This window comes from Arvicanthis niloticus, chromosome 15 (assembly GCF_011762505.2).
Source record: "Arvicanthis niloticus isolate mArvNil1 chromosome 15, mArvNil1.pat.X, whole genome shotgun sequence".
Lineage (NCBI taxonomy): Eukaryota > Metazoa > Chordata > Mammalia > Rodentia > Muridae > Arvicanthis > Arvicanthis niloticus.
The window spans coordinates 4,697,819-4,721,534 of record NC_047672.1 but is presented as its reverse complement, the minus strand read 5'-3'; the positions used below and the strand labels follow the sequence as shown (position 1 = coordinate 4,721,534).

At 47.2% G+C, this 23,716-nt stretch overlaps 1 long non-coding RNA gene across 2 annotated transcripts in view; it reads left to right on the top strand.

Annotated features, from left to right (window-relative positions):
* Window positions 1-23,339, top strand: part of LOC143434502 (uncharacterized) — a 36,290-nt gene extending 12,951 nt beyond the window's left edge. The window contains exons 3-4 of one of the 2 annotated variants that reach the window (XR_013103983.1): window positions 21,638-21,733; window positions 21,874-23,339. This is a non-coding gene — a long non-coding RNA (uncharacterized LOC143434502). Of the gene's footprint in view, window positions 1-21,549; window positions 21,734-21,873 lie in introns of both variants that reach the window. The other variant, XR_013103982.1, reaches the window with a different exon arrangement.
* Window positions 23,340-23,716: the final 377 nt, after the last annotated feature.

Genomic DNA, 23,716 nt, shown 5'->3' with positions numbered 1-23,716 from the left:
CTTAGGGCACACCTACCTCTGCAGTGGGGTTACAGCTCATGAGAGAGACTGCTCCTCAGTGTTCTGTGTTTAGTTGCTGGCCTCTGGAGGACAGGCACCGTCTTGTTTGAGAGGCCAATCTTAGTGCTGACCTCACCCATCCTGGGTGGCCTCTTCTCTTCATTTTCATATCCACCAAAGGGGATAAAATACCATCTTACTGCCATGTTAGGGCAAGGAAGGGAACATGAAGTGACACCCAGCTGTCCTCTAGTCCCGGCATGAATGGCTGACCAGTACAGTGTGTGGACCTTCCATTAGAACCACGTGCTTCCTCAGGAGCAGATCTGTTGGCCTGTTTGTGGATGGTGAAATGGAGAGAAGGAGACGGCCACACTGTATCTTTCCTTTATAGCCAATATCTAATTTAAAGGTGGTTTTGAACTTGAAGGTCAGCTCCACAGCGACAGCTTTCATGCAATGTTCTGAGGTAGGCAAATGCTTTAATTATGACCTTTACTTTGTGACCATTTTGTGGGGCATAGTTCCTTGAGTACCAACCTACATCCAAGCCTCTGAAGGCCAGAGTGACAGACCTGAAGCAAAGCCTCTCATTCAGTGGCTCTAGCCACCCCACCATCCCTACTAATGGCACATTTCCCCTCCATTCATCCCATTCCCCAGTGTAGCCTGGAGTAGTCAAGGCTAGCCTCAGATAATGGCCAATTAAGAAGACGTTCAAATGCTTCTATTGGGTAGGTGGCCTTGTAAGACAGGAGTCAGGATCTGTTCTCTACCTTGGGATGAGTCACATGTCATAAGTGGCAAGTGATTTTCTCTTGAAATTAGACACGTGGAGAGAGCCTAATACACAAGGCTTCCAACAGTGACCAAACATGGATGAGCAGGGTGGAAGGGAGGCCTGCCCTCTGGAAACTAGAGGCCAGAAGCCAAAAAACGATCACAGGAGACAAGGTATTGTGTCTCTTTCGAGTGCTCCATTCAAACCAGTGTTCTTGGTGCATACACTGTCTTTCTTCTTCCTCTGGCTCTGAAGTGTAAATGCCAGCAGCAGAGGACCACTCCCTCTGCCGGTTGCCACCACGCACCCCTGACTATTCGGACTTCAGCAGTGGTGGATATGAACCAAGCTCTCCCTGTGAATGACTGGTTAAATGCGTTTGTGGACACCTTGAGAACTGACAGTCTAAAGAGCTAAAACCCCTAGGTAGATTTTATCTGTGCCATTGAGGGTATGTGTGTACATAGAGAATGTCAGATTGCTCTTGGAAAGCCTGTCTTCTCAGTACCAAAGCTACCCCGAGGAACATGATAGGTCTGTAAATTTGGCAAATGCAGTACGGATGGAATTTTAATCTACAGAAATGCAGAGGGAACCATGTGAGTGTGTTTCTGACTTACAGAATGGTCTGGTCATGGAGGGACTATGTTCTGGAGTGTACCTCCTCCTTAGACTATCTTACAAAATTCCAGGGACAGAATTAGTGTTGTCAACAACTGTTTCACCCAGCACAGGGAGCCAGCTGCTGAGCCAAGATCGTCAGGCAAAGACTATGGAATTGCAGCATGAGTCTCACACTCCCATGCCTTCTACCTCAGCTTCACCCAATTACCTCAAAAACTTGGCCTTTCAGGGCTGGGTCCTCTGGCTTCTACTAAGGCTTGCCCTCACCCCTTGTTCACCTTAAGACTATGTCTTCATTGCTACCTCAGGTTTGATAGGAAACAAGTGATACATGGTCTTAGACTTGCTGAAAGCACTTCAACACCCATGCCTTTGCTCAAGGCAAGTCTACTACTAGCAGGCAAAAAAAATATGGATGAACTGCCTAAGATGGCACAGTAGACAAAAGGACTTTAGTTCTACCTCCATGCCTACCACTTGGAGAGATGGGCCCATTCCTCATCACATTGTCAGACCCTTGACATACATGACAGTTGCCCTATGGGGGCCAAGCACCTCCTCACCATTGTTGGAGTCTTGCCACAGATGAGCAGCTCCTTATGCCTGCATGCAACACTTCAGCCTCGGTGTTTTAATCCCTCTGTTGGAAGCAAGGTAGAACTAAAGAGATGCAGTCTGCAGTATTATGCCCCTCGGCTGCACATGAGCTTGACACAAGAGCAAAGGGGCTGGGATGGGGCTGAAGCAGGCTCCCGGTCCAGCCTGGGTGTAGAGTGGAGGAGGTGAGTCCTTCTCGTCATCCAATTGATTCGAGTCAGGGCTCTCGGAATCTAAGAATTCTGTCTGTAGAGCACCTGAGTTTGGGTGCTAACTGAAGGCAGGAACTATCTAGAGATTCTTGAGGCCTTGGGAAAATATTTCATCTCATTTTGAATGAAAACGTGATTCTTCTGTGTAGAAACAGACACAGACAGCCTTGGGTGCAGTAACAAGTACTTCAGTCAGGGCAGCTAAGAAGGAAGGTTTTTGGGTTTGTTGTTGTTGTTGTTGTTTTGATTGGCAGCCTAAGACAGGCTCAGACCCAGGCCCAGCTGTTTGAGCAAAGGACTTGGTGTTACCCATGTCAAGGGGTGATCGCAGCCATCAGGTCTCTGGCATGTGGTCCCGAGAGCCCTTCTGCATGTCAATGTCTTGACTGTGTGATCTGCTTCAGATCCTGCCTCTTCTGAGTTGTAGAATTAGCTTCCCACCAGCACTTTCTCTGTATACACAGCAGGTTATTAGCCGTGAACATACATGTACTGCTGGCAAAGGAACTATAACACCATCAGTACATGAAAAGACAGTCAGAACCACTATTGCTAAAGGTTAAAATGGCATATATAAAGGAAGAGGGTGTGTGTAGGAGTGAGGAGAACTATAGAGCTTCAGAAGAATTAGTCTCATTCTCCCACCCTCCTCCTGATCAGGTGCCAGCTCACCCTCTTCCAGAAGTTTCCTTCATCAGTAGCCCTGAGAAGCAGCTGCTGTGACCCCACCTCTGCTCTGTCTTCTTCCTGGGAATGCTTTGATCTTCTGGGCATCAACTGGGCTTTCTTGCCTCCCCTTGGGATCCTCTTCAGGATTCCTCCTGGTAGCCTCAACTCTTGTGAGTTTCGGCTCCTGCTTACCTTACACAGGTGTGAGCACAGGCACATGCCACAGGGATAGAAAGGGGACATAAGTGGGAAAGGCAGGGTCAAGGAGGGGGCAGGACACCAGGATATATGTGACATGAGAGTAGAAAGGAGATTCTGGGTATGGAAGGGTACAAGGGGAGGGAACGGGAAAGAGAGGGAGTAAGAAGAGTCAGTGAATGCAAATTCTGTTTGAATATGCCATAAGAAAATGTAACACTTTGCAGACTAATTGTAAAATGAATTCATTGAGGTGACACAGAAGGTTCACTAAACAAAATATTTGTTGCAGGAGTGTAAGGATTGGAGTTCAGATCCATATAAAAATCTGGGCAGGCGTGGGAGCTCACCTGTAATTCCTGAGCTCAGAAGGCACAGACAGGGACTGCTATGGGGCCAGCTGGTTGGCTAGACTTGCTGGATTTGTGATCTCTGGGCTCAGCAAGAGACCTTGCCTCAGTAAATAAGGTGAAAGTAACCAAAGAAAACATCTGACTCAGCCTCTGGCCTCCACACACATGTGCACCTACATGCGTGTACACCTACACATGAAGACACACACATGCACACCTCACATACATACAAAATAAATAATTTTTAAAGATTATTTTTTTCAAAAGACAACTGCTGTGAATTTTGCTATGAACTGAACTAGTGTCTAGGTGTGTGAGTTAAATATGACCACAGCCGTGTTTCTGATAATGATGCAAGCCACTGTTATGGACATCTCTACCATGAAGCATGCTGTTGGACATGCCAAGGTACTCTATGTTTTAAACGTCTGTGTTTGGTGTTAACACTAGGTTTAACTGTCAGCTGCCTTTGGCCAAGTTTCTCTATCTCCATAGAAAAGGTGACCAGGCCCTGCAAGTTCTGGGGATTTCATCCAGGAGCTAGGAAGCCACCATCCATCTTCCAGTTCAGCAGAAAGGAGAGAGTAACCCAGTCATATCTCCAGCCAGTCCATCCTATCTCTGTCCCCTTAGTCTAGGGCTGATCTTCCAATCCCTGCATGGTGACAATGTTTTGTCCCTGTGAGTAAGATCGACTGGCTGTTAGTACAAGGTGGTCTGACAGCATAGCTGCTCATATAACATCAAAAGGTATCAAAGGCATCACATAGCTAGTCCTCGCCTTCTGCACTTTGCTGTAACAGTCAGATGCTGGTACCACTCTGCAGCTCTGGACAGTGTTGTGGGGCCTCTGCCCTCTGCCCTCTGCCCTCTGCCCTCTGCCCTCTGCCCTCTGCCCTCTGCCCTCTGCCCTCTGCCCTCTGCCCTCTGCCCTCTGCCCTCTGGTCTCTGTGTAGCTCCAGTGGATACACGAGTAGGGAAGTGGACACTGTGATGGTTTGTGTATGCTTGGCCTAGGGATTAGTCACTTTTAGAAGGTGTGGACTTGTTGGAGTAGGTGTGGCCCTGTTGGAGTAGGTGTGTTACTGTAGGTGTGGGCTTTAAGACCCTGATCCTAGCTGTTTGTAAGTCAGCATTCTGCTAGCATCCTTCAAATGAAGATGTAGAACTCTCAGCTTCTCCTGCACCATGCCTACCTGGATGCCACCATGTTCTCACTTTGATAATAATGGACTGAACCTAGAAACCTGTAAGCCAGCCCCAATTAAGATTTGCCTTGGTCATGGTGTCTGGGTATAGCAGTAAAACCCTAACTAAGACAGAGTGAGAGGGTAGGGAATGTTCTCCCTCCTCTGGCTCCCAGTGACTCCTCAGTGGTTCTCCATCCTCCCTCATGAACCTCACACTGAGCTCTAAGGATGCTGAACAGACCTGGGCCTGCTTCTTTCGTTTCAAGTAGTGACCCAACATCCCACTCAGAAAGGCTTTCGAATACCTGTAACCAATAAGGGGACTACGCTCTATGTGTGAAGCACAGAAGAGGAATCCCTTAAAGGGGCTACTGCAATGAACATTGAGAGTTTGCTGGCTGTCTCCCATCCACAGGCTTGCAGCTTGAGTTTCAGTAGGAAGAGAAGGCAGGAGCCACACTGTTTCCCTTTTATTTTTGATCACATTATTTCCCCTCCTCCAACACCTTCCAGATTCTCTCCACCTCCATACCCATCCAACTTTGTTTCTCTCCTCCCTGCGACCCACTCAAAAAGATCTACAAAAATTGATTTTTTTAAAGTACACACATAAAAAACATGGAATCCATTTTGTGTTGACTAACTACTCCTAGGCTTACCATTCTAGTGACGTTCCATTAGGAAAAACTATTTCTCTTTCCCAGCAGGTATCAGTTAGAAATGGCTTCTTGATGAGGTCAGGGCTGTGTGTCCACTTCCTGGGACTTTGGTCCTGGGATATTGTCTGGTTTGAACTTGTGCAGGCCTTGTGCATGCTGCCACAGTCTGAATCCATGCAAACACCAGCCCTGTTGGGTCTGGAAGGTGCTGTTTCCATGGAGGTAGTGGGTGACTCTGGAATTCATTTATTTTTATTTATTTATTTATTTGAGAATTCAAAGTCTAAGTCCATCACTTTGCTTATTATCCAGTTTCTATTTCTTTCTATAGACCAGACCAGCTGCTTAGGAGATGCAATGAACATTGTAGAGGAAGGGCAACACCCAGACACACACACACACGCATGCAGACACACAGACATACACACACACACACAGAGGTACACAGAAACACACAGAGAGATACAGACACATAAACACACACACAGAAACACACAGACACATACATACACAGAGACACAAACAGACACACATGCACACACAGACACACAAACCTAGAGATACACAGACATACACAGAGAGACACAACAGACACATATACACAAACATAGAGACACACACAGAGACAAAAACAGACACATACACAGACACACACATATAGAGACATACACACACACACACACACATAAAGAGAGACATATAGACAAACAGACACACACACACACACACACACACACACACACACATTACCACCCCCCAGACATTGTGAGCTCCTCAGACCGCAGTGCTCTGGCCACCTCATGGGCAGACAGAGTAGCACACACCTTCCTGAGTGTCTTGGGGAAGACTTGTCCCTTTGTCTCTTCAAAGATGTCATTTGTCTTGCTGTCCCCAGTATGCCCAAGCAGGGCAGAACTGTCTCTTTCTTTCTTCTCTAGCTCTCCTCTTGTCTCCTCTCCACTCCCTTCTTTCTTGCCTGTCTTCAGCATTCTAAATCAAAACCAAACAGCCGCAGTAGAAAATAAGATTGCTGCCATCCCTCCAGGAGGGTGGGGACATGGGCATGTCTGAAATTCCCTTCTGCCAACAAAAGGAAAGGTGGCCAGAAAGCCCTCTCTCTTCAGGAAACCTGGCTTAGCCATCACCATCCTGTCTTGGGACTAGAGATCACAGACATGGCAGACAAAAACAGCAGATCCAGTGCCATCCAGGAAATGCACACAGCCTAATTGCCAACGTTTCCCTTTTGAAAACTAAAAAGGCTGCACACGTTAAATAAAAGGAGAATTAATTTCTAGTTTAAATACAGCTGCTGTGATTCTTGCACACAGCACAGCTGTCCCGAGGTTGGCACAGGGCCATGCCGTGGAGGCTCCGTCCCGTCTGTCCTATTGTCTTTCTGACTCGCAGGCACGGACCATCTCCCAGTGTTTGGGAAATATTTGTATTCATTTTCAGATCTTTGACGTATCACTGAGGGATGGGCCTCGGCAGCACCACACCTCCAGCTCTCTGCACCTGTCAAACTGTCTTCTAGCTCCCCTTCCTGAGATGGTTTTTCTGAGAGGAAAAATTATTTGTTTCACATTGTTTGTTGTTTGTTTGTTTTTATTTTTCCCAATTTTGGGCCGGGCAGAGCCAGTAGAATGAAATATTTCCAAGACTTCATCCCAAAATGTGTGTGTGAGCATGCGTGCGGTGTGCGGTGTGTGTGTGTGTGTGTGTGTGTGTGTGTGTGTGTTTAAAAAGGATAGATCACATGTTTTTATTTTGAAAACCACGAGTAAAATTTGAGGTTGTCGTCAATCTGGGGCTACCCTGCAGACTGCAGGGGAAGAAAGCTCATTGCCAACTGCTGTGTCACACCCTATTCACTTCAGAATGGAGATAATCTTGGGAGATACAGCAGAAAATGAGAAAGACTCAGTCTTCAAGGCCATCCTGACCACAGCCTATTCTTTTAAGCCTGTCCCCCAGGAGGCCCAAATCCTTTCTGATCCTATTCAGTAAGGAATTCTATCCACTGTACCATCAGGAACCTGTTTTCTGGAGCCTGGGCCCTGACACACAGGAGCTCTCTCACCCTCTGAGGATTTACCTGAGGAGACTCCACAGCCTGAGCTGTGAAACTGTCCCACTCAGGAGACCTGCCTGGGTTCCTGCTTCTGGCTACACTCCTCACACATTCAACACAGCCCTAGGCCTTTGGCCTGTCTCTAGTCTGCCCCTATAGCCAACATCTTCACAGTATTGTCCAGCCCTAAGTCTTTGGCCTGTCTCTAGTGCCCTTCCCTGTTTGTCATCAGCATCCCCAGAGCACATGCAGATGACTTTGTGGAGATTGTGTTCTCTTGGGAGGAGCCAAGGTACTGTCCCTTTGGAGGTGATATGACGGCTTCCTCTTTGCAACATCTCCATTTAAAACAACTCACCAGAGCAGGGCATTGGAGACGTGGACTCGCATGCAAGGATGGAGAGACCCTGCATTCTAGAAGATAAAGTCCCAAGATCAGGTTCTTAGGTTGGTTCCTCCTGAGTCTCACACCACTTTATCTTACAAATGGTTTCTTCTCCCTGGGATCTCACATGGTCACCTCTCTTCCTATAAGGACATCTGCCAGACACCAGAAGGGACTCACATATATATAAGAATTAATTTAGCAGTAATTACTTCCTAAAGGCCCTGTCTTTAATCCCAGTCACATTTTGAGGTTTAACTGTGAGTATGGAGAGACAAAAACCCCTGACACAACCACATCTGCCATAGCTGAGGGTAAGGGTGAGCTTGCACGAGAGCTCAGTTCTCTGAAGATGATGGAGGTAACCTTGGTCAAGTCAGTGGGATGCAACTACCAGTGCAGTGAATGTGATTTGCTGACCCAATAGGCAGACTCAAGTGCAAAGAGGACTGAGGGTCAAATGGCTTACCAGTCCCTGGATGGGGACTGAGACCTGATTCAGATGTTCCCAAACTCATGTGATGCTTATGATGAACTAGCTTCATCTGGCTGTGAAGTGGGGCCTCAGGGATCCTGCAGACACCTCACAATGACCAGAGGGACAAACACCGGGGTCTGGTACACTGCAGTCTGTGAACCACATCTGGCCCCTGTTCATGTCTGGAAGTAAACATCTCAGAACTCAGCTACTTGCTCCCTTCCCCCGCCCCCCATCATGCCACGATCTCTGCAGAACTAGGCATCCCTGGTGTATCCTAGAGGCTAGCAGAACATAAAGTATTCACGATCTGACCCATCACAGGTATTACAGGCAGCCATGGGGGCCAGGGTAGCAACATCTGCCAATCATTGTTTGTTGGGAAGATGCCTGTGATGATTTGAGTGAGAGAGGTCCCATCTAGGTTCACACACTTGAATACTTAGTCCCCAGTTAATGGCACAGTTTGGAGAGGAGCAGGCGTGCTACAGGAAGTATGCTAGTGGGGGAGGGGAGGCTCTGAGAATTTATAGCATTCCTCTACTTTCAGTTTGGTCTCTGATGGTTTTTGAGGTTGAAGATGTGATCTCTCAGCTTCCTGCGACAGGTGCCTCCATGCCTGCATCCCTATTGTGATGGAGTCTAACCCTGGGGACCATAAACCACACCTCTTTCTTTCATTAAGATCCCTGGGTCATGGTGTTTTCCCACAGCCACAGAAAAGTAACTAATGCTGTGCCATCAAGCAAAGCTACCTTTATTAGCTTCTGTGCAATGCCTCTTTGCTTTCCACCATCTCTGATATTGGTTTCCAGTCTTTGCAGGTAAAATTGAACTTCAAGGAAGACCAGGGCCATATATCATGTTTACCCACAGAGATGAACAGTCTCTACTCCCCATCCACCTGAAGGCACAAGAAGGGCAGCGTGTATCCAGCTATGCCTGGTATTGGCAGGACACAGCTGGGAACACAGAACTAATAATGCACTACCTTTTTTTTTTTTTTTTTTTTTTTTTTTTTTGTCTTATTGTGTCTTTCCACAAACCAAGATTAGGAAGCAAGATGGATGCCAGACACCATGCCATGGCAAGCTCTTTGTCTTTGCCAAACACTGCCTTGCCTTACTTCCTGGCTCATGAAAAAAAATGAAGCTTTAAGGACAGGAATAAAACAATCCTTCTGTGCTTCTCTGTTACAGGATAAGAAAATTCAGAAGGAATTGCTGAATTGAGTTGGTATTCTACTTTGGTCACAGCTATATCCTGGGGGAAGGAAATCCAAAGGAGAGGAAAGACTGGGATGGGAATTAGCAGCCTTTCTGGCACCTGTAAGAGTTAGACATGACCTGTCTTGATGTCACCAAATCAGGGATGTGGACGGGAACCTTGCTGATGTTCTGAGGAGCCACACAGGGTTGGGATTGACTGACCTGTGCTTAGTAGCTTCTTCCTTGTGATCACCAGATGGACCTCAAGCACGCTTAGTTGGCTGCATGATTTGCATCTATGAAGCCCCTCTCTTGACACTCTGCTCATCTCATTGCTCATTTGACCCTGTGTCCCCTCTCCTTGGCTTGGTTGTTCCCTCAAAACCACAAGTGAGTTTTCTGACCATCAGCCTCTGTGAGTTTTTCCACCCCTAAAGCTTCCCTCTTCTATCTGCTGTGTCAATGTTCCCACCTTTCTTGAAAGTTCTGAGTGGCCTAGAATGCATAGCCTGGACGTTCTCCATCCCCCATCACCCCCACACACACCAAAATAGAAGCTAGTGTTACTAGTTAGTGTACTTAATGGAAGAAACTGACTTGTGCCCCCTGCATGCCCAGGATGATGGCCTGATTCTCATTCCATTGTCTGCTAAATCTTTATGTGCTCTCTTAGATGCCATCTTGATAGGTGCCTACCCTCACACATGCCATGCCCAGCCTGGGCATTCCTCTTATGTATGTGAGTGACAGAGGGGCAACAGCCATCTTCAACAGCAGTGGCTCCAGGGAGCTAGGAATCCTGTGGTAGCGTGTCCTGTATTTCCTGGAGAGGGAGCCCCCATGTGAGGGATTGACCAGGAATTGGAGCGAGTGATGCTTCTGCAAGCTGAGGGCAGAGGTGGCTACACATTCTCAGACGGTTGAGAAGCGCACTGAATCAGGAGGCTTCACTGTCTTCTGGCTGGGCACAGTTGCACTCTGACTCCCAAGCCTTATTCTCTGTCTTTAGTCACTTCATCCTATTGCTGTTGGTCTCTGTTTTTGTAACTACACAGGAGATGTCTCCAGTGTGGCAGCCCACAAATTCTGCCCTGTGAGTTAGCTAAGGTCCTCTTGTCCTGCCTGGCCTGCTTCACTTATGAGACTACCATCTCTAGAGTCTGTGTAAGACATGTGTTTGTGACATATGAAGACAAGCCACAGACAAGGGCCAACAGGATCACACTATATAAGATGTAAGACTGAGATGGTCATAGCATTACACACATCCCCACCACCACCTGTTGCAGCCCCCCAGGCACAAGCCACCTGGGAGCAGCTTGAGACCAGCTTCATTATAGAGATGATGCCATCTTGCTCACTTTCAAAGCTCTGGAAATTGACTCTCCTCCATGAAATCCAGTTCTGGTAGAGAGAGTTCTGATACTGCCTTAGCTGTCCCAGGTTGAACTGACATCCTGGGTTTCTTCTGCCTGAGACAAGGCTACAACCAGGTCAGGTATGTATCCTTATAGCCCAGTCTTTTGAGGTTTTCATGAGTTATTGATCATGACTCCACCCACACCTCCATGATCAGGTTGTAGTCAAGAGTTCATATCTAACCCTCAGCTTCTCTTTCCTAATCCCCACTTGTTCGAGGGAAGCTTGGCTGCCCTCCCGTATCCTCAGTGTCCCTTTTCCTTTTGTTTTCTGGCCTACACATTGCTCCCTGGTTACACCTCCTCAATGTGACATTCCTCTGAACACACTTTTTCTGGGGCTGGCAGGAGGGACCCTTCATGAGAACTCCCAGTAGACAGAAGGAAGTCTTGGATGAGGACCCTCTGGACATGGCTCTCTGGGAATTCCCAAGCTAACAGTACTGAATGCTGAGTCCCAAAGGGACAAGTATGGATGGCCACAGGGGCCAGCTGGGAAGGTAACAATGAGATCAGATGAGCTAATCAAGGCTCAGGCCTCCTTTGAGAAAACAGGGCAATTGAGAGGTCGTGGCAATTGAGTAGTTGGAATGGAAAGAAATGAGACACAATTTGGCAGGTCCCGGCCAACCTTGATGGCTTTTAGTCAGTCACTTTAAATAATTTCTTTCTGTTTCTCCTGAACCTTGACAAAGAAAATCTATTCTAGTGCTAAAGACCTAGGCAATCACACCTGGAACTATCAGGAGTCTGTGATTGGATCCAGCCATCAGGCAGGTGAGGTCTGAATTAATCTGGCAATGCCCAGGCTGCCTGCTGTGCTGTTGAAGACAGGGCTGTGCTTTCTGCACTTAGGGGTAGCAGGGGTTGTCTCTCATGGAGTAGGATCTCTGATGGCTGCGTGATCTTCCCAGACCCATCCTGTGACAAGAACTTGGGTAATAATGGTGTCATGCTGTTATCTCCAAGAGAACTATTGCAAATGTAACTGGCTAGAATGAATGGACTGAAGACCATTCTGATGGCTCCTTCCTGCCACCACTTTCTCCAGTGTTCTCCTGAAATAATTTGGCCCTTGCTCTTTCTGCTCTTCAGAAAGGTCTTCCACAGCCTATGCCACAGTTGATGATGACACAGGGTAAGGTGCTTCTAAGGACCAGCAGTGTGCCCCAAAACACACTCCTCAGAGCTCATGCCTTCTACATACAGAGGGATCAAAGCCGATACACTACCTCTTTGTTGCCTGGGCCAATGGGTCCTCCATGCCCTCTGCAACATGTTCTTTGTGGCTCAGAGCTTTCTGAGATGGTCCCCACTGCCTGTTAGTGGAGAAAAAGTCAGGAGTCATCATAACTCATGGTGACACTTCACTCCATGGTAGGTTTAGCCTGAATATCCACAAATGTCCCAGCCAGATAGGAACGTACCACCCAATGACCCCAAAGTAGTTCTGCCTTCCCCAACCAAATGCCAATCTGTTAGTTTTCTAGCAACTCCATCTAACTAAATTATCTTTATTGTATGTTTTTAATAAGGTATGGGCCATGGTGTTTTGATATGTGCGTGTGTGTATGTAAGTGTCTATGTATGATGATGTATATATTATATATGATGTGTATATGGGATGTATTGACACTACAGCATGGTCTCACCTTCTAAGTCACCCTGTTCTGGTAGGAGGAGCCCCAAAGTTCTGCTGTATTTGCAACTTCTTGCAAATGGTACATATCACTGACTTAAGCATATCATCGTTTTGGGTCTTGAGTGGGTAGTGAATCAACTTTCTCTTCCCCTGAGAGACCTCCATATGATCCTTGGGACATGATGTGGCAAAACTAGGCTGTGGAGACAGCACTTACTCACAGGTGTCTGCAGACAGTCCAAGCAGGACTCTCTGTAACCAGCAGAGTGTCTTAACTCTTGCCCATTTTACTAGATCTCTCAGAGGACCCAGGTGTCCGCAAGGTTCTGTTTCACATCTGGTGCGTTCCACCAACGTGGCTGCTCAGCTTTGCATTGGATAGGAACTGCTCATTCTCTGTGGGCCAGTGTCGCCTCATGGCTAGCATTCTTCCTAAGTCATTTAGATAAGACTCATAACACCCTCTTGTCTTCTGAAGCCAGTGAAGCCCAGGCCCTCCACACCCTACTCCCTACTCACTTGTGGTCAGCTGACAGGCTGTCACTTGGACCAGTGTGTGCAGCACACTTCTTTAGTTCCTTGCCCTTCGTAAGACCTGGGCTCTATGCTCCCTGAGTACAGGCGGTCTCAGAGTCAGACTTCCCTGGTCACTGTCCCACCCTGCCTCTACATCTCACTCCATACCGTAGAGTCCTCCAGCCTCATTCCCTGCTCACTACAGATAGACAGAACATCTCTGCAGCCATGGGACCTGCTCACAGACCTTAGAGTTTATGTTGCCCACAAAACCATTCCTTGTGTCTCCTGTAGAATCCTTTCACACAGGCCTCTTCCCTATGGTGAATCTTCTTTCAGTAGATAGTGGGAGAGAAGGGACAAGGTCAGAGGGCAGGTCCTGAGGCCACCTCTCTAGTATCTGTCTCTGCTCCAGAGCAGGACTCTATTCAAGCCAGGTGCCACAAGATGTGAATTCTGGGGTTTGAGAACCCAAGAACTTTTTCAAGTCTCACTCAGTTGCATTTGAGTACCGGAAAATTCCCAGATTCATACCAGAGACCACTGGGGCATGGTTAGGAGGCATGTCTTTTTCTGTAGCCCAGTTAATCTCCTGGGTTTATCAGATGTTACTGACTCGGGCTGTGACCATGGGGAAGTGGAGGCAGAGAGCCATTTATAAGGAACATGTCTGTGAGGCTGCAGAATCCCCTCTCTCTGTGGCAGATCATACTAGCCTTGTCACAGGATTTCTTTCTCCAGACTAAGTTTTCACTCCTCAGCTCTTGAAGTACGCAGTCTCTCTCCAGAGTCTTGCACTGCAAGGTACAGACCTGAGGGCCCGATGTGTCCCCTTGAAGGCTCAGGTGGAGGGTGGATACTCAATTCACAACTAGGGGAATTTTTGAAATCTTAACTCTCTCATTAGGAAATGCCGCAAGCCTCAGACAGCAATCAAACATCATAGTTGCCAGCGGCAGGGCAGGAGGATCGGTGTAGTTTTAAAAATATTATCAAAGAGCTTAAGTCAGAACAATGTTTGCTGGAGGAGCACCCTGACAATATTTATGAGTCAGAGCTGCAAGTTTTCTTGAGAAGAGGCAAGTACCAGGTCTTTCAGCACAGCTCAGGTGTGAAGCCACTTTCCTTATGGAAGTTCAGGGGTGTGCTCCGGAGCTCTGTGTAACCACGGTTTACAAGTCAAGCAGACATCTCTGTGGGGCAACTTGGGTTTTCTGCCTTTGAAATTCCCTCAGTAGACCTGAAAATCCAGTTTGTTGTGTCTTTCCTTAAGTCTTAAAATAAGCCAGTGTGGAACGGAAATGCACAGGGGACGATGACACACAGCCTGCCTCTTTGCAACAGGCTTTGTTTTTGTTATTTTTGTTTTTCCGCATGGGAGGAGAAATGGGCTTGAGATAGGGGCTCAGCACTATCTGGCCTGGAACTCACTATGTATCTAGTCTTGAACTTGTGATCCTTCGGTTCACCTGCCTGAGTGTTAGGATTATGAACACACACCAGCACATTTGGCTGCTCTGTTTCCCATCCCGACACCTGAGAAACACCTTGAGCTTTTAAGCAGAACAGCCAGGATCTTTGCTTCCCAAAGGACTCACACTGGTGAGGTCCACGGCATCCAGGTTATACATTCAGGTCTCTGGGGAGGACAGGTGTCAGGAGTCCCCCCTGACTTGTGTCAGTCATTCTTTGTCCCAGGTTTCTGCCCTGTGCCTGGTCATATGCTTGTGGCACCTGACACGTAGCAAAGGAAAGGTAAATGGGATGTCACAGACTAGATGGGACACAGGTGAAGTGAGGGTAGGCTGAGGTAGAGGCTCAATCAGGCTGAGCCTGGCAGGACCTGGGCAACCAGTGCTACACTGAAGACCAAGATAGACATGAAGAGGCAAGAAGAAAGGACAGGACCAGTGTTCATTCTGGGAGAGTCTATGTTTGTCATTTTGGAAGAAGGCATCAGCAATCGATCCCCATGAGGTTTTTTTGCCTGACACTTGTGTCAGGTGATATCTGGTTGTCAGCTCTGTCTCATCCAAAGGACAAACAGAATTCGAGACAATCCTCTCACATCTTTCCTGGGGAGAAGGGAAAGACAGTCTCAGGTATCCATCGTATCCACCCAGGAGACTGTGTCTGGACATACACTGTACCCACAGTGCCCTATCCACCCCTCCAACAGTCTACATCTGCACTGAGACCACATCTATACTGGTCCCATACTGCCTTACTCAGTCCTAGTTTCATGCTCCCAGCTCAGTAATGCCCTCAGGGACAGAAGACTTACTGAGCAGTTGCTGAGACAGCCCTGAGCAAATACACACACATAAACACACACACACACACACACACACACACACACACACACACACACACACACACCTGAACAAACAAACAAAACAACCAAGTGGATGGGTAAACACACAAAAGGTCAGAGTCTCCTACCACTTCTGGTCCATCCTGGAACCAGTGCCTACACTCTGAAGCCACATACATGTAGCAGATGAAGAATCAGGCATTGGACCAGTGATACCATCCTCTGACACTTCTCCCCACACTCCTCAGCTGCTTCATCCCCATGGCCTGAGACAGTTGTGGGAAGTGAATGACTTAGAATCGGGTGCCTCAATACCTCTATGATCTATGGTAAGAAGATGGTAATCAGGGCAAGCACTGAAGGGGTGCACCTTTATCACTAGGGAATGTATCTGGGACTCTCTGCAAGGCCAGGCAATACCAAAGTCACATCTTGTTCTTGTGCCAAATGCACACCCATGCAGTAGCAGTGTGACAATGACAACTTTAAGAGCTGCAGGTGGTCTCTGGAGGGCACAGGATGAGTGATGCTGGCTTCATCCAAGCCCTCTCAATACACTGACCGACTGGAAGCGCAGTAGACTTGCCTAAGGCTCGTGCTTGATTAGTGAGTGGGTCTAGAGCTGGTTTCCTGCCTTACTAGGTAGAGAGGACACTAGAGCCAGGACAGACTCCTCCCCACTGATGACCACGCCCCCTACACCTTCCACCTTAGCCCACCCTGGCCAAGCACTTCACAAAAGCTGGATACCTATGTCCTCCCTCATCCACACTTATGGGTCTGTGTTACCACCCACTGCCCACTTTCCAGCAAACTCCGTGAACATCTGCCTGATGGCCTCCTAGCTCCTGCGAGATTCCGTGGAGAACAGTGGGCTACATTTGACATTTGGCCCAAGCAGGCTGTCCAGAGGCCAACTTTCCCTGAACTAAGGGCTGCTCACCTGCCTGAACTCCTCACTTTTAGTTTCCCAATAATCTTGTCCCCACCCTACCCCCAGCTGCTTTGTAGCAGTGGCCAGGTGCTCAGTAAAAGCCTTTTCATGTTCTTTCCCCACCCCCATGAAACTTCCTGGCTCACAGCATGTATTTCCCTGCCGCTTTCAGGCCCCAGCTGACATCCAGATATGCTCCAGGGGAAGGGGTCAGTGCTGACCACATGTCCTTCTCTCCCACCTAAGGCATGGCACGTCCCTGTCTCAGTTGAGTTTTTTTGCTTGTTTGTTTTTATTACTGTTATAAGATGTCTTAACCTAAAGTACCTTGGGGAGGAAAGGGTTTATTTCCGCTTAGGCTTCCACGTTAGTACATCGATGAGGGATGTCAGACCAGGAATGCAATGCAGGAACTTGGAGGCAGGAACTGAAGCAGAGGTCATGAAGGAGTCCTGCTCTGGCTTGTTCCCCAGGGCTTACTCAGCCTGCTTTCTTGTACTACTCAGGGGTGGAAGTGACCACAATGGGCTGAGGCCTCCCACATTGACCATTAATGAAGAAAATGACCACAGATGTACCTGTAGGCCAATCTTACAGACGTATTTTCTCAATTGAGATCCCATCTTCTCAGATATGTCTAGGTTTGTTTCATTCACACTGACAAAAAGCAACCAGCAAGTCCCCACTGTCTCTCTTCACCTCCTGTATTTTCCTCTGTTGCTGGCCTCTGTGATTCTGAAATATCTAGTAAACAAGGCATAGTAGGACTAATTCTGGAGTTAGTGGTGAGTGTGGGCCCAAACTCATGCTTCCTTGGTCTCTGGGTGGATCCTTTAACAAAAATGAAAGTGTTCTGGATTACAGCCTTAGGCCACTATGAGCCAATAAGTAACCAAGAGGCATTCATCTAACCTCCCTAGTAGAAATGCACCCTGAGGCAAAGGCAAGCAAGGTAAGAAAATCACAAAGCCAGGTGCCCAGGTGCTGGGGTGTGTGGAGGGGTACAGGGGTGGGAGGGTACAGGGGTGGGAGGGTGGTGGTGGTGTTGCCGGAGATACTGCCAGGAAAGGAGCTGAGACTGCAGAAGGTGGAGTAGCAGGGCCTAGTGAAAAGGCATGGGGTCCAGGTGAGAGGTTCCCACACCAGAACGGACATCTCTAACCCCAGAGTTGGACAGGACATCTAGGAGCTTCAGTGCAATGACTTCACAATGCAAGACCAAATTAAGTATTTAAGTTTTCTGCTCCAAAGCAATCAATTTCACCCTGGTTAAGTCAATCAGAGCCGCAAATGGCAGACTACCAGCTCTCTCTGCAAGTGTCCTGCCTGCCTTCTTGTCTGCATCAGCCATCTGCATCCTAACCCAGGCAATGCTCAGTGGGACTCAAGAAACCCAGACCAGAGACAGTGTTCACATTCCAAGCATGGGGAGAAACAGCACTAGGCAAGGCCGGAGGGCAAACCCCAGTGCCCCCGACTCAGCCACCTGCACAGCGTCAGTCTGCGAGCTAACGCACTGTGAAAGAAGAGTGGGCTGGGAGGGCGGGGAGGCGTGAGCTCAGTCTGTGCTGCATGTGAGAGTCCCAGCCATAGGAGAATGATCTGCTTGAAGCAGATGTCAGCAGACCTGATACCCCACAATCCAACTGAGATCTGTGCCCAGATATTCACTGAGTTCACACCCACACTGTACCTGCTCCAGCACTGTATGCATACCTGCTCCTCTGTGACTTCATCCACATGGCCTCTATTCATGTGTTGAGTTCACACCAACACTGGGTTCCCCTCTTGACTAGATGCATATCTGCATTGGGACAACAACTGAACTTGGTCTATACGAGAACTGGCTCACTCCTGAAGTGGGTCCATAGCTACACGAGGCCAACACCTATACAGGGGTACATCTGTACCATGTTCTTATCTGCACTGGATTTTTTCCTTAACTGTATAAACACCTATACTGTGTACATACCTGCACCGCATACACATCTGCCCTGTATAAACATCTGCCCTGTATACCCACCTGCACCGCATACACATCTGCCCTGTATACACACCTGCACCACATACACATCTGCATTGTATAAACATCTGCACCTTATACACACCTGTACTGCATACACATCTGCACTATATAAACATCTGTCTTGTATACACACCTGCACTGCATACATACCTGTACTGCTTGTGTAGCTGTACAATGGCCACACTGGCATTGTGTACACATCTAAACAATGCCCACACTGTACTGTATAAATAAATACCTGTACTGGGTCCACACCTGCACTGTATACATACTTGCATGCTATACACGTCTGCTCTGTGTCTATACTTACACTGTATATATACACGTGCATTGTGTTCATATCTGGCCTCTATCCACACATGCCTGGTGCTCCTACCTGCCGCATTCTTGGTCTTCCATCATTCCTGGCATTACCCAAAATGCAAAAGGTCACAGCCAGCCCCACCTTAGAGCTGTTCCTAGTTTTCTGATGGTGATAAAAATGCAAATCACTTCTGCTGTTTCAACTTTTTATGTTGTATGTACTAAATATAATTTTATGGCTTAAAATGGCTGGGAAAATCAAGAGATGATAATGTTTTCCAACATGAAAACTACATGAACTTGGCATTTCACAGCCGTAAATGCAGTTTTCTTGGCCCACAGCTGTGTGTTTGCCCAGGAAGGAGCCCCAGCTGTTGGCATTGCCATGGTGCTGCTGAATGTTTATATAAAGGCTGTGCATCCCTTCTCAGAGAGTGCTCACTCAGCCTCATCTGGACGCTTGAATTCTTGAGAACAGGACTGCAGTTAGATCCTGCCATCTGTCTTCCTGAGCTTCTCTGGGACTGGGCACCTGAGGCTACTTTCAGCCAGCCTGCCAAGTGGGTGCAGGGTGGTTGGCTGGAAAATGTATGTCTGAGTGATTAGCTGAAGAGGTCTCCAGCTGCTGTGGACACCTTACTCTAGAAAAGTGGGTATATGCCTATACTCTAGGAAAGTGGATAGTGTGTGTGTATGTGTGTGTGTGTGTGTGTGTGTGTGTGTGTGTAGTCTAGAAAAGTGGTTATGTTACAATAGCCTAGGAAAGTAAGAATATTCCTGTAGTCCCAGGACAATGAATATTTGTCTATTGTAGTGGGAATTTGGTCTCTTTGAAAAACACAGAAATATTATGGGAATATGTTTTTATTTTAATCTCAGATGTGGGATCTGGGGATGCTTCATATTGTCCACAGCAGCTGAGTGTGATTTGCCTCGTGCTCTACAGGACTGTGATTTTGTGAGCTGCAGATAATTTCTGAAATTGTGTGACACTTGGAATTCTGGGGACTCTTCCGAGATTATATAAATGCTAGGGCCCTGAAAAACAGTGTTGGTGGTAGTGGGTTCTTGGTTACTGTTTGGTTGCTGTTGGCCAAGGTTTGTTAAGTAATCATGTGCAAAGAACAAACAACAAGAAGAAATTAGATATCCTGATAATGAAGTTCAAACTTGTCCCAAGGAACTCAACACCCATCATCAGCAGGAAGTAGCTTAATGATAACGCCACCCCTTTCCTTTCTAGCCTCATTTTCTCTCCTATCTAGAGTTAGGGGTGGAGAAAGGTGGAAGAAAGAAGTAATCACAAAGTAGCCAAAGTCCAGCTATAGCCTATGGTCTAGGAAAGTGGATTTATGCCTCAACCCCAAAGGTGGGTATAAGTCTGTGTCCCTGTGTGTCATTTGCAGATTATATTTACCCATGTGTTTTACAAATATTTTCCTTTGAAGGTGTTGCCATGTAAGCTTTGGGACTTTGCCTCCACCTCCAGAAAGCCAGCTGTGACTCTGTCTTTCTCTCTCTCTTGCCATCTATGCCTTCAGCTGCACTTTCCCACCCAGCTCTGGACTGTTTGATTTCCCCATGGAGGCTGATTGTGACAGAGAGAGCCCCAGCGGATCCTCAGCTAAGCTGCTTTTCTGTGACACCCTGAGCATGGTTCTTCTGACACTCCTAGGTGACTGTGATGCTCTCTCTCTCTCTCTCTCTCTCTCTCTCTCTCTCTCTCTCTCTCACACACACACACACACAGAGAGACAGAGAGACAGAGAGAGAGACAGAGAGACAGAGAGAGGCAGAGACAGAGACAGACACACAGACAGAACCACACACACATACACAGAGTCAAACAGAACACACACACACAGAGAGAGAGAGAGAGAGAGAGAGAGAGAGAGAGAGAGAGAGAAGACACACAGACAGAAAGAACCACACACACATACAAAGACAAACAGAACACAGAGAGAGGGAGGGGGAGAAGGAGAGATGGAGAGAGGCGGGGGGAGAGAGAGAACACACAGACACACAGACAGAATTTCATACACATATACAGAGACAGAGACAAAAAGAGAGAACACACACACACACAGAGCAGACAGACAGAACTACACACTCTTACACAGAGACAAACAGAACAAATACGCACACACACACGCGCACACACACACACACACACACACATACCACAAATACACAAAAAGACAGAGAGAGCATCTCTTTTCCCCTGAGGGGCAGCACAATGTGACAAGACCCACAAGGAACATTCTGGAAATCTCTACTCCCTCTGGACCTCTGTCTCAGGAATCTCTGGGGCTCCTTAGCTCCTATGTCTTATTGGGTTGTTTTGACCAGCACTTTTTTCAGCTTTTCTGTCTAGAGAAGTCTGCATATCTAGATGTCAAAGATGATAGGTAAATAATCTCCCAGCATGCACTGCAATCATATGAGCACACAGCTCTGCCCTGTCGCACAGCCTCAAACTCTTGCTTACAGAATCTTTCAACTGCTCTTCGCTCACCGATTTCTGTGGTGGGCTTCTGCAGGACAGAAAGAGCACAAAGTACAGGCTCACTAAAAAGGACTCAGAGGTCAACCTGTCACCCTTTTCCTGTGGGTTTCACTTCCCCAAGGCAGAGAAAGAATTTGGTGATGGTAAGTCTGCGAATGTAGACCAGTGATTTAACTGAGTGGGTCTGTAGACACCATTTCCAGGAGCATCAAGAACGGGCCAGTAGCATCCCCACCACAAAAAGTGGCCTCTTCTTTTTTGGTTTAACCCTTGTGGTTGCTAGCAGAAAGCTGCGTGGCTTCAGTGCTGTCTGCAGTGCTCAGAGACACATTACCAGGAATTGACTGGAAATGAGCTAGGTTTTACAAATAAAAGGTAAGCATGCGCAGGTAAACTTGAAATTCAGGTCAACAGGAAACACCTTTATAATCTATGTGCCATTTACCCAAATTTCAAATGCAGCTGTTTATCTGGTGACTGTGAGCAGGAATGGCTATGGAAGGTTCTGAGAAAGTGACTACAGTCTGCGTCCTTCTGTCTCACATCACAGAAGTGTGCCTCATTATTCTGCACAGATGTTTGCCTCCACCTTAAGATGACATGGGAACTGTGAAGGCTGGATGCCCCAGTGTGGGAGAATTTGAGGGTGAGGAGGTGGGAGTGGGGGGGGCACATCCTCGTAGAAGCAGGAGGAGGGGTGATGGGATAGGGGGTTCCTGGGTGGGTGGGAAATGGGGAAAGGGGATAACATCTGAAATGTAAATAAAATATCCAACAAAAAACAAGGAGGAGGAGGAGAAAAAGGAAGAAGAGGAGGAGGAGGAGAAGGAGAAGAAGAAGAGGAAGAGGAGGAGGAAGAAGAGGAAGAGGAAGAGGAGGAAGAGGAAAAAGAAGACGACATGGGAACACAGCAGAGACACTTTCTGAGCTCTGTGGAGACCATCTCCTGAGGTTTCACAGAAGCAGAACTCTGCAGACTATGTTCTGCTCACCTGAACTGTCCTCATTCCTGGGCTGGTTCTTAAAATCTTTATGATCAATTGGGAAAATGCATGTTATTATTTTGTCTTCCACCCTTGTCTCTCACACTGCCTTGCATGCAGTAAAATGCTCAAAAATGGTGCCATGGATTAAAAAATCCAGGCGGCCCTAGAGAATTCCTGCAGAGTAATAAGTGACCCATTAAACAGCCCTGAAAGTGTTTTCACTGTAAAATGTCTGTTAACATCATCTCAGATATTTTTTATAAAGTACTAGTAGTAAGACATTAAAAATGACAAAAATGTCTTTAATCTATTTTTAAAAATGTAATCATCTGAGATATTATTCACCTCAAACAGCGATTGCCCAGGCCAGTCTGTCCAGCTGCAGGCTGCCCTGCTGAAGCAGGAAAACATTTGCTTTCCTAAAGATCCTCAATTGTCTTGACTCCACTTCTCTATGTCATGGCAGTGACTGAACTTCTTAGGACTTGGAATAAGGACAGTTTTGACAGCACAGCTCCTTCTTTTGATCAAAGCAAACAATTATATCATGTCCAATATCAGCTATCACCATAAAAGACAGACAGACAGACAGACAGACAGACAGACAAAGAGACAGACAGATAGAGTGGAAGGTATGGCATCCCAGCCTTATTCTGTGCATCTAAAATCTAAGCTAGCCACACCATAGCACACTTCTGTGATCAATACCCCATGTCCTTCGCGTGTGCTCTGGCTGGGAGTGTTGTGAGGGGTACTGTTCAGGCAGGAGCCTCGTCCTTCTGAGAACTCGAGGTTACATGTGCCCACAGAAGACAGAGGCAGAAAGGCTGCACATGCAGAGCCCAGGAAACTGTGGGAGCCAGTGAGGACGGCCAGGACAGAGGCAAAGGACTGCATTTTCCCTTGATTCCTGGGCATGCCTGGCATCTGCAGTCAACACCAGGGCTTCTCTAAGTTTATTTAAATGATGATGCAAAAGATCAAACATCAGGATTTTACTGAGCACAGACTGAAGGGCGGATTGTATCTCAATTCTGTACTCAGCATTCTTTAGAAAATATGAGTTTGAGTCTTCATCTGCTCCAATACAGCAGATTCTAGAACACACCCTCAAAACTATAGTGGCTCACAAAATTTAAAAAAAAAAAAAAAAAAACCTGCTTTTATTTATTCTTCAAAATTTTCACACAGTATATTTGGAGTATGTTATTCCCTTCTCCCAGCTCCCTAAATGCTCAGCTTCATGCTCTTGATCTCTCTTTTATAAAACAAACAAGCAAATAAAAAACATAGAGGCCAAATTTGTGTTGACTAACTCCTGGGCTCAGGGCCTGTCCTGGAATTTGGTTAATATACCAGGAGTCACTTCGTTTGATGAAAACTGACCCCCTCATCCAGCAGCAATCAGACATCTAGAACTCCTTGGCTTGGGTGAGAATCCGTGTCCACCTCCCTTCCCCCATGCTCGGATCTTTGCCAAGGTCGAGCTTATGAAAGTCTTGTGGTTTAAAAACATGCACGATTGAGATCACCGTGGAGTGCCTGGCTCAACAGAGAGTGAGATAGTCACACTGTGCACCAGACCTCCACGAACTGGGAGTGGTATAGTCTCACTGTGCAGGCTCTAAAACCACCTCTCAGGG